Raw genomic sequence first — 10434 nt, forward strand, 5'->3', positions numbered from 1 at the left:
CACACCTTACAATCAACACAAAAAACAGGCCCATACCTGAAAACTTTAACAAAAAAAGAAACCCGAACAAACCACATAACAAGACAAGAGAGTTTTAACTTTACAAGTTGATCTGAGAAAAAACTCCTCTTTGAACCTTGCCAGTATGAAGATGAATAGTCTGAGCAACAGGAGGAAGACGTAGCAGATGTCTTCCGATACCTTCACTATGTACAAGTAGTACAGCATTGCTTTTCCAATAACTCTGCATCACTGGTTTATTACTGCGGTATACATGCAATAAAGGTTTACAACGCGGCATGTGCTTTAGGTTTATTGCATGCAGTGCATACAGCAGTCCCTCCCATTCTCAATGCACTAGAGCAGTGTTTCCCAACCAGGGGTACGTGTACCACTAGGGGTACGCGAGCACACTGCAGGGGGTACTTGGAAAAATGAAATTTTAACAAATATATGGAGCTTAGTTACATTGGGATGGAGAAAGCGATACAGAACTTGACTTAATGGGTACTCATGGCACAACGAAAAGGCTTAGGGGTACACAAGACAAAAAAGGTTGGGAAACACTGCACTAGAGTACATTATGCTGTCACTGAGCAGGACAGGGGTTACTTAGCCTACTGGACTGTAAATAAAGGAATAAAGTTTCGCAGTGATCTCCATTGCATTGCTTTAGTAGGACTGACTGGCAGAGTATGACATTGAGATGGTTTTAATTTGAGTTGTATTGGCTACATATACAGTATGTGCAGTGTACTGTCAAGTCGAGTCAAGTAGGTTTTATTGTCAATTTCTTTACATGCACTGGTCATACAAAGAATTTGAAATTACATTTCTTGCTTTCCCATACAGACATAGACTAATCTAGGTAAGGACATAGACAGTATAGACATAGACAGTACTTATACATGGACTTAAGACAGTATGGACATAGACAGTGCTCATACAGACATTTAAAGTGCAAGACTGGACAACAGAAGACTTGTAGAGGACATACATTAAGAGGTATTGTTGTGCTTTTGTGCTTTTCCTAAAAAAGTCCTTTATAGCGTTCTGACATGGTAATAGTAGCATTTTGAAGAAAAATAAATATTAAAAAGGTCTGTCAAGTACACCGGCAGCAGAGTGTGTGTGTGTGTGTGTGTGTGTGTGTGTGTGTGTGTGTGTGTGTGTGTGTGTGTGTGTGTGTGTGTGTGTGTGTGTGTGTGTGTGTGTGGTGTGTGTGTGTGTGTGTGTGTGTGTGTGTGTGTGTGTGTGTGTGTGTGTGTGTGTGTATGTGTTTAGTGCAGGTAGAAGGTGCGGTGTGCGTCTGTGTGTGTGTTCGTGTGTCTGTGTGTGTGTGTGTGTGTGTGTGTGTGTGTGTGTGTGTGTGTGTGTGTGTGTGTGTGTGTGTGTGTGTGTGTGTGTGTGTGTGTGTGTGTGTGTGTGTCAGTGTGTGTCAGTGTGTGTCAGTGTGTGTATGTTTGGGTTTAGTGCAGAAAGTGCAGTGTGTGCGTGTGTGCGTGTGTGTGTGTGTGTGTGTGTGTGTGTGTGTATGTGTGTGTGTGTGTGTGTGCGTGTGTGCGCATGTTTTGAGTTAGTGCAGGTTGAAAGTTCAGTCACAAGTATAGTAGTGCAGGTGGAATGTTCAGTCGCAGATATGGTGGTGGGGGATGGGGGGGGGGGGTTTGTCAGTGGCCTTGCTGGCTAGAGGCTGACAGTGGAGGGAGAGTGGGTTGAGTGTTCAGCATCTTGATCGCTTGGTGCATTGTGCTGCTCGCCAGCCTGGTGGTACGGGAACGGAGGCGCCTGTATCTCTTTCCAGAGGGCAGGAGGCTGAACAGTTTGTGGCTTGTGGCAGGAGGCTGAACAGTTTACTGTAGGCCTATATGTGTGTGTCTACCGCACCAAAATCCCCCAGGGTGCGTGCTTGTGTGTGTGTGTGTGCATGTGTACTGTATGTGTGTATGCATATTCACGTGAGTGTGTGTTCGTGTGTGTGTGTGTTTGTGTGTGCGTTTATTTGCACATGTGTGTGCATACAGTCAATCCGGAAAGTATTCACAGCGCTTTACTTTTTTCACATTTTATTATCTTATAGCCTTATTCCAAATGCTACAAATGAATCTCTGTTGTCAAAATCCTACACAAATTATTCCATTATGAGCATGTGGAAAACAAGTTGTCTTGACAGTGTTGAAAATGTATAAAAAAAAACTTCCAAAGAGATCATATTTACAAAAGTATTCACAGCCTTTGCTTACATAATACTTTGTAGAGCCACCTTCGGCAGCAACTAGCCTATATTCATTTTTTCATTTCGAAATGAAAAGGGATTAAAAGGGAGGTCATCGATGTGTGTTTCAACCTTTCAGTACATTGAAATTGTACATTTTGAGTCTGTACCTGGCTACAATAGATGGGTGTGAGTTTTGAATGAAATCCTATGGAGAGTATCATGATCTGCTTCTGTAGTCACAGTGCATGTTGACATGCATGCTTCTTTAGGTGTAATTCAGATTTCCAATGTTGACTGCATTCATACATCCCCAAACCATGTCAGTCCCACTACCATGCTTGACTAGCCAGATGATGCACTTTTTTGTAAAACTCACTTGTTTACCACCACACATGCCACACGACATGGTTCCACTGATCCATATCCTTGGTCTGTTCATCTCTCTTGAGACCAAGATAAACAAATTTGCTTTAGAGGGCGTCAAGCATGTGTGGTGGTAAACAAGTGAGGAGGCAAAGGCTGTGAATATATGATTTCTTTGTTTTTTTATTTTTATACATTTTCAAAACTGTCAAGGCAACTTGTTTTTCACATGGTCATAATGGAACAATTTGTGTAGGATTTTGACAACAGAGACTCATTTGTAGCATTTGGAATAAGGCTGTAAGATAATAAAATGTGAAAAAAGTAAAGTGCTGTGAAAACTTTCCGGATTGACTGTACGTACGTAGGTGTGTATGTGTGTCTGTGTGTGTAAGGGGTGGGGCAAGTGTCCTGCTATCACTACTTCCCAAATGGAGCGCGACAGCATGAACTGACAGGAACAGCTGGGAAATGAAAAATGCTCTGAGGTAAATAAAAGTCCATTAATAACCGGCGAGGGCCAATCGACGTGGACACCAGGGACATGAGCGATAGACGGAGCAAGAGCGAATGAAAGGCAACGGAATCCTACTGAGGGCAAGGGTAGAGGGCCACAAGGTAGACGGCAAATTATGTTAATACATTCTCAGCCTACTTTTGGTTAGGGTATCACTACTGACTTACAAAGGCAAAGTGCAGTAACTGCATAATTGAGTTTTGACTGAAAATGGCCTTCACATACACGTCCTTCACCTTGTGATAAAACCTCATGGTCCAAATGTACGGCAAAGGATATGAGCACATAATATGTATGGTGTCACCTTTTTGGTGCCAATTGACTTTACGATAAACAGAGCAAGAGCTGATGAAAGGCAAGAAAACCCTAATGTGTGAGTGCTAGGGTACTTTTGGACGCCAAATCACATTTTTACTTCTTTCATTTCGGTATATTTGCTTGGCTTTGGATGTGTCAGTGCAATCTTATAGTATGCAAATAAAATTTGTTAAGTTACCCTGGTGGTGCCAATTGACACAGACATAGACGTAGCAGGAATAAATGAAAGGCATCTGAATCGCATTGTACTGAGTGCAAGGGTACGATATAATGCAAATTATGTTGAAATGTTCTTAGTCATTTTTTGTGCCTTTGTTTTGCTTTGGTCTCAGAGTTGTCATGTAGTATGCAAATAAAATGCAATGCTAATGCAACACTTAGAGAGTACTCTGGGATGGAATACACTTCAGAAGATGTTAAACCAACTCTATATGTGTTGAATTAACACTGCATTTTTTATTTACTGTGTATGCAAATAAAATTAGCTAATTCACGCCGATGCCAATTGACATAGAGATCACAACACCACATGGGGTCTGAAAATGGGAAAAGACTGTTGCACTCGGAAGATCTCAGCTCAAACTCAGCATGACCCTACAGCTAATATTATCTCTCACAGATTTATTTATTTTAGAATGAGAATGAATGAACGGCATCTGTACTGAGTGTGATGTCAAATGATGCAAAGATGTCCATTGTCACATTTTTTTTTGGTTCGGGCATCTATATTTTGTCATATGGTAAAGTCATTCATCAAATCTGGGGCCAATTGTTGTTTCACCCACGGTAGTCCTGCTTGGTAGGGAAATTTTAATTATAATATTAATAATTACACTATCTTCTCCTGTTTTATTGCCATAAAGTCAAGGTATATAGTACGTCCATGTAATAAAAAAGACTTGGCACACAGTACATTAGAAAGCATACGAAGCAATTTCATGATAAATCAGCTGACAAGTTTTATCAATATTAGCATGGGATTTACTTTTTAGTACTTGGACAGCGGCCAAAGTGAAAGTCAGAAGGAAGGAAGGTTATGTGTTAAAAGATGAAGAGCACATTTCTGTGACTTTTTTCTACATTAATTACACCAACAAATCTCTCTCTCTCTCTCTCTCTCTCTCTCTCCTATAGAGGCTTTCATCACTAATAGTGCACGGAATTCACAATTCAGGACCCTGGACAGCGGCCATATAACCAGTTGAAAGCGTGAAAGTGAAGTTAAAGCCCATTGGGAAACTCCAACTCCCATTGTCATTGTGACACAGCACTCCACAGCACACAAGTGAACACTGCACACTGCACAGAACGAAATTGCATTTATGCCTCACCCGTGCAAGGGGGCAGCCCTCAGCAGTGCGGTGGGACGGTACCATGCTCAGGGTACCTCAGTCATGGAGGAGGATGGGGGAGAGCACTGGTTGATTACTCCCCCCACCAACCTGGCGGGTCGGGAGTCGAACCGGCAACCTCTGGGATGCAAGTCTGACGCCCTAACCGCTCACCCATGACTGCCCGACTGCACAGTTGTGAGACAAAAGGATTCTTTTGGGTTAAAAGAGGTTTTGTGGCTTTTTACACACAGACACAGACACAGACACAGACACAGACACAGACACAGACACAGACACACACACACACACACACACACACACACACACACACACACACACACACACACACTCTCTCTCTCTCTCTCTCTCTCTCTCTCTCTCTCTCTCTCTCTCTCTCTCTCTCTCTCTCTCTCTCTCTCTCACACACACACACACACACACACACACACACACACAAACAGCACCCTCTCACCCCCCTCGCACGCGCCGACTCAATCAGTCACTATCTCTATCTCCCCCTGTCTGTACCTCTCTTGCCACGATGACAGTGTGTCCTCTATTGCTGTCAGTCAGGTGATTATAAACGGATGTTTGCCCTCTCTCCCTCATCGGGGCCTATATATCTGTGACAGGAGCAGCAGCTGGTCTCATGTCTCATCTCAAAGTCTTTTGCACTCAGGGACGCTCTCTCTATTCCATAACCCCCCTCCCACCCCACCCCTCCTCCTTCCTCCCCTACCACCCCTCTCTTTAATTGACATCCAGGTCCGCCCCCTGCCCACCAATCCACACACACACACCACATCATCCACATTCACTCCCAAGTGTAATTCAATTACCAAAAAAAAAGACATAACGCTGGTTTATTTGTTCGACCAGAGCACATTGTCCAACTAAATGAACAGCAACAATGCAAAAGCAGTAACAACAACAGAAAAAAAGGACACAATCGGATACGCAGGAGGGAAGAGGAGGAGACGCAAATGAATTTGGAATGGAAGCTTCCCGTCACCGCGGCGCAGCCCATTGTTGCGCGGGAATATTCCTGACACACGGTGTCCTTCGGCCGCGCCTGGCTGGGAGCCCAGGGGGGTGACTGTGTCTTCTGTGATTAGTCTGTAGTGCGAAACCTAATTAAGATGGCAGGTAGCTGCTCCTTCCCATTACCGCCAACTGAAAAGAGATGCGCTGTGTCACCGGCATCAGTTTGGTCGAGGGTGGGAGGGAGGAGAGAGAGAGAGAGAGAGAGAGAGAGAGAGAGAGAGAGAGAGAGAAGCAGCTTGGGAGTGGGAAGAGATTGGAGTGGGAAGAGATGAGGAGGGAGAGAGGTGAAGAGAAAGAGAGGCAGAAAGGGAGGTGGAGAGGGAAGGACAGAGAATAAGATTGGGCCGGCAGAGGGAGGAAGAGAGAGAGAAACGCAGAAAGAGAAGAGAGAGAGAGCGAGAGCGAGAGAGAGAGAGAGAGAGAGAGAGCGAGAGCGAGAGAGAGAGAGGGAAGCAGCTTGCAGCTGGTTTTCCCCGGGGAGAAGAGCCTGACTTCATTTGAAGGACTTAACAGTGTTTATCCTTCCAGAACTGTCCCATCCCTCAGCCCTGCCCAGCCCAGCCCACCCCCTTGTCTCAGCCCCAGCGCAGTGCACCCCAGCCCAGCCCAGCCCAGCCCCCCGGAGTAGACATCCTCCCCAACCTGCCCCATCCTCCATGCCCTGCACTCCCTTATTTAAGGTTGAGTCAATTGTGTCAGCCGCTCTCTCCTCCCACCCTCTAGCCCTCTTCCACCCTCTAGCACGGCCCTCTCCCACTCTCCCACCCTCTAGCACGGAACTCCAAGTCAAGAGGCTCACGGGCGCGCCTTCAAAATCCATTTTGTTCACCCTGTGACAGGTCTGCGGATCATTAAGTCACAGGTGAGAAAATAGTTTGGTGTTTGTTTGTTGTGGCGGCGGCTCATCTGTCATAACTTCATTTCACACACCTCAGAGTCGGAGCGATGGGATGGGAGAGGCCATGGAGGTCTTGGTTGAAAACTCTCTTTAGATCACCAAAGACACTCAAAAAGTAAAAGGATTGTGTCCAGCAGAAAGGGCAAGTTTTTCTCCTATCAACTTATTTCTCTTTCTTTCTCTCTCTCTCTCTCTCTCTCTCTCTCTCTCTCTCTCTCTCTCTCTCTCTCTCTCTCTCGCTCTCTCTGGGTGTGTGTGTGTGTGTGAGAGAGAGGTATAGAGCGAGAGCGAGAGCAACAGAAAGAAAGCATTTGACTGTTTTTATTGTATGTGGCTGAAAGTTAGTATGGTAACACTTTATTTTAGGGATTGTTCACACAGTGTGTCGGGAGCTTATACACATTGTATTCTGGCCCTTACTGCTTACTCATAAATAGAAATCTAGGTCTACTAGGTCCTTACTAAGGTTATATTGGTAATAAATCCATTATTGTGCATGAACAAGACATTTGCGAATAAATGTCTAACAACTGTCTGATTTTGCTTAGTACATGTCTTACAAGTTACTTACTAAGGCATTAATATTGTATGTATTAGTGCTAATAGATGTATCCCTAAAATAAAGTGTTACTGTTAGTATTTAGTGTAAGTGTGTGTGTGTGCGTGAGCGCGTGCATGTGTGTTTACGTATGTAAAAAAATGTGTGTGTGCTCATCTCTTCATTTTACATCTGAAATTAAAACGACTGAACTCATAATGATTCATGCCTTACTCCCAGTGCGTGCGTGCCTGTGTTTTCATTGTGTTTCCATTTATTCATGTCTAATAATGTATCTGAACTTTCGCTGTAATCCATACTTTTGCCTTGAGGGATTGGCCCAGCTCTGCACAGCTAAGTCAGCTAATCAGCGGCAATAATTTCATCCGGCAAGGCAAGTCACATGGCATCACCTTTAATGATGTTTAACACCCATTCATTTTGCCTCCATCTGCACTATACACCCACTCTGTCCTAAATCATGTAATACCCCTAAGCATTCTCTCTGACAGTCAGACGGTGAAATACCACAGCAGAATCATGTTTTTGACTTTCTTTCTTTCTTTCTTTCTTTCTTCCTTTCTTTCTTTCTTTCTTTCTTTCTTTCTTTCTTTCTTTCTTTCTTTCTTTCTTTCTTTCTTTCTTTCTTTCTTTCTTTCTTTCTTTCTTTCTTTCTTTCTTTCTTTCTGCCTTTCTTTCTTTCCTTCCTTCCTTCTTTCTTTCGTTCTTTCTTTTTTTTGCTGGCAAGGGATTTAGGCTAAAAAGTAGCTCTCTAATAGCAACTAAGCCCTTTTTAACGGGCTGTTTGCTTCGCTCGTGTCATGTCGCATCACACCGCTTTGGAGGTCCCGAGAGAGGCCGGATTGGTTGACAGAGGTGGGGAGAGGCGAAGAGTCCGGCACACAAACCACAGAATCTGTCATGCAGTCACATCCTGTTACGTCAAACAGGGACCACTGAGTCCTTTCATGAAAGGCAAAATGAGAGGTAGTGTCGGAGCGTGCTACTGTGTCAGGACAAATTAGCAGAGGCCGGCCGCCACTCTCTGTGTGTGTGTGTGTGTGTGTGTGTGTGTGTGTGTGTGTGTGTGTGTGTGTGTGTGTGTGTGTGTGTGTGTGTGTGTGTGTGTGTGTGTGTGTGCGTGTGTGTGTGTGTATGTGTGTGTGTGTGTGTGTGTGTGTATGTGTGTGTGTGTGTGTGTGCATGTGTGTGCGTGCACGCCTCCCTGCACACATGTCTGTGTGTGTGCGTTTTATATGTATTTCCACAGTATGTGTGCATGTGTGTGCACACACTTTTACTTGTTTGTGAAGGAACACAAATGACACAAATCACTATTTCATTTTATATTTCTTTTTTTCTTGTCAGTCTGTTTGTCTTGCTTCTTCTTTTCTTTCTTTCTTTCTTTCTTTCTTTCTTTCTTTCTTTCTTTCTTTCTTTCTTTCTTTCTTTCTTTCTTTCTTTCTTTCTTTCTTTCTTTCTTTCTTTCTTTCTTTCTTTGTCTCTCTCCGTGCCTTTGACCTTTTTTTAATCTAAGGCAAGAGAGATAATAGCCTGCTCCCCTCTTTTACTGTGCTGTGCTATCTCAAGCATCTCAAAGGGCCAATTATCAAGGTGGATTGTGTCGTGCTTCCAACTCCTCCACCGCATTCTCTCACCCTCCCAGCACCACCACCCAAACCCACCACAGCCTGAGAATCACACTTCACAAATCCATCATCTTCATGCTATAGTACATCAGGTGCTATCACACCCATTGTAACAGATGGGGGGAAGATTCACAGGTAAACAGGCTCCGTGTTGATGGGCGAAAAAGTAAAAGAAAAAAAGTCTGTGTTGTGTTACTCAAATAATTCATTAAATGCATTTTTTGGAGTTTTAAACATGAAACCGGCTGTGAAGAAAAAGAAACCTACTACTGCAATGTGCCAAGGGAATTGGCAGAGACACGAGCAATGAGACAGAGGAAATACACCCGTGGGCATATGTCTTTGGCTATTACTATTCTGGGTGCTGGGTCCCTGCATCACTGCGGTGCGGTGTGTTTTCCCCTGAGGAGTTTAGGTGACGGAGGCTGCCTCTGTTACTGCTCTCCCTCCCTGGCATATTGGAACACGTTTGCCACTTCACTCCTGAGTCTCTCCTCACTGTTGCCAGATGTGTACACGCAGAACGTTAATTCTGGAATAATGTGTCTATAGTTTTCCCCTGTACTGAGGAGTTTAGAGAAAGCACATTCTGGGGTCTGGTGTACACCTTACTGCAGTTTATAGGTGGGCTATACCACAGTTTTTTTTAGACAGCATTTTAGTTGGGACGTTTTGTAAGTATTGTGCTATGTGCACATGTGATAAATGTGGTAACATATAGCAAAGGTGAAAATACAATAAAAGGGAAGGAGTGCAATGCAGTGGTATCCTGTACACAGTACAAAATTTTGTACTGTGTACAGTATACCACTGCATTGCACTCCAAACAATGTTGTAAACTAACGCAAGGCCAGACAGGGGAAAGAGGTAGTCAAACCATTGTACACACTTTGGAAGGGTTGAGAAAGACTCTTCGGTGAAGATAAAATGTTCAGACACTTGATAGACATCAACAGCCCTAGTGAAAACACTAATAACAGCTTTGATAACCTGCTAACAAGCCCCTTGTGGACCAACTGACAGAAAGGTGCAATGGCATGCTGCGAAGGCTTTTGCTGTCTTTCACCTCCCACACCAAAGAAGCACAACACATATTCTGCTTAATGAGTTGGAATTGAATGTCATTTATCTGCCCTGCTGATGACTATGATTAATGGTAATTTCCTACTAAATAGGCCCTACATATAGGCTTACTGTATGCTTGTACAAAACCTACCTCAGAGAGGGAAAGAGATACATCATGACATAGGGCCTACTGTAGAGTTGCTTTTAAAGATCCATGGCACTATATAGCCAAATAAATTGTGAGATTGTTTGTGGACCTCTAAAGTTATCATAAAAATAAAATAGAAAGAAATCTACATACTGTAATGTGGATACAAGGACAGCTGCCTGTGGGCGTGAAAACATTAAGGTACCGTAACCAAGCAACTTTAACAGCAGTTGGATGCAAACAAATCCATTCCCATTAACCTTTGTTGTATTTTAGGCTGTGCGAATTGGTACTTAATTCATCGCCTCCAGCAAATGAATTTCTTGTTCGTCTACGAGGATT

This window comes from Engraulis encrasicolus, chromosome 9, assembly GCF_034702125.1.
Source record: "Engraulis encrasicolus isolate BLACKSEA-1 chromosome 9, IST_EnEncr_1.0, whole genome shotgun sequence".
Taxonomy (NCBI): domain Eukaryota; kingdom Metazoa; phylum Chordata; class Actinopteri; order Clupeiformes; family Engraulidae; genus Engraulis; species Engraulis encrasicolus.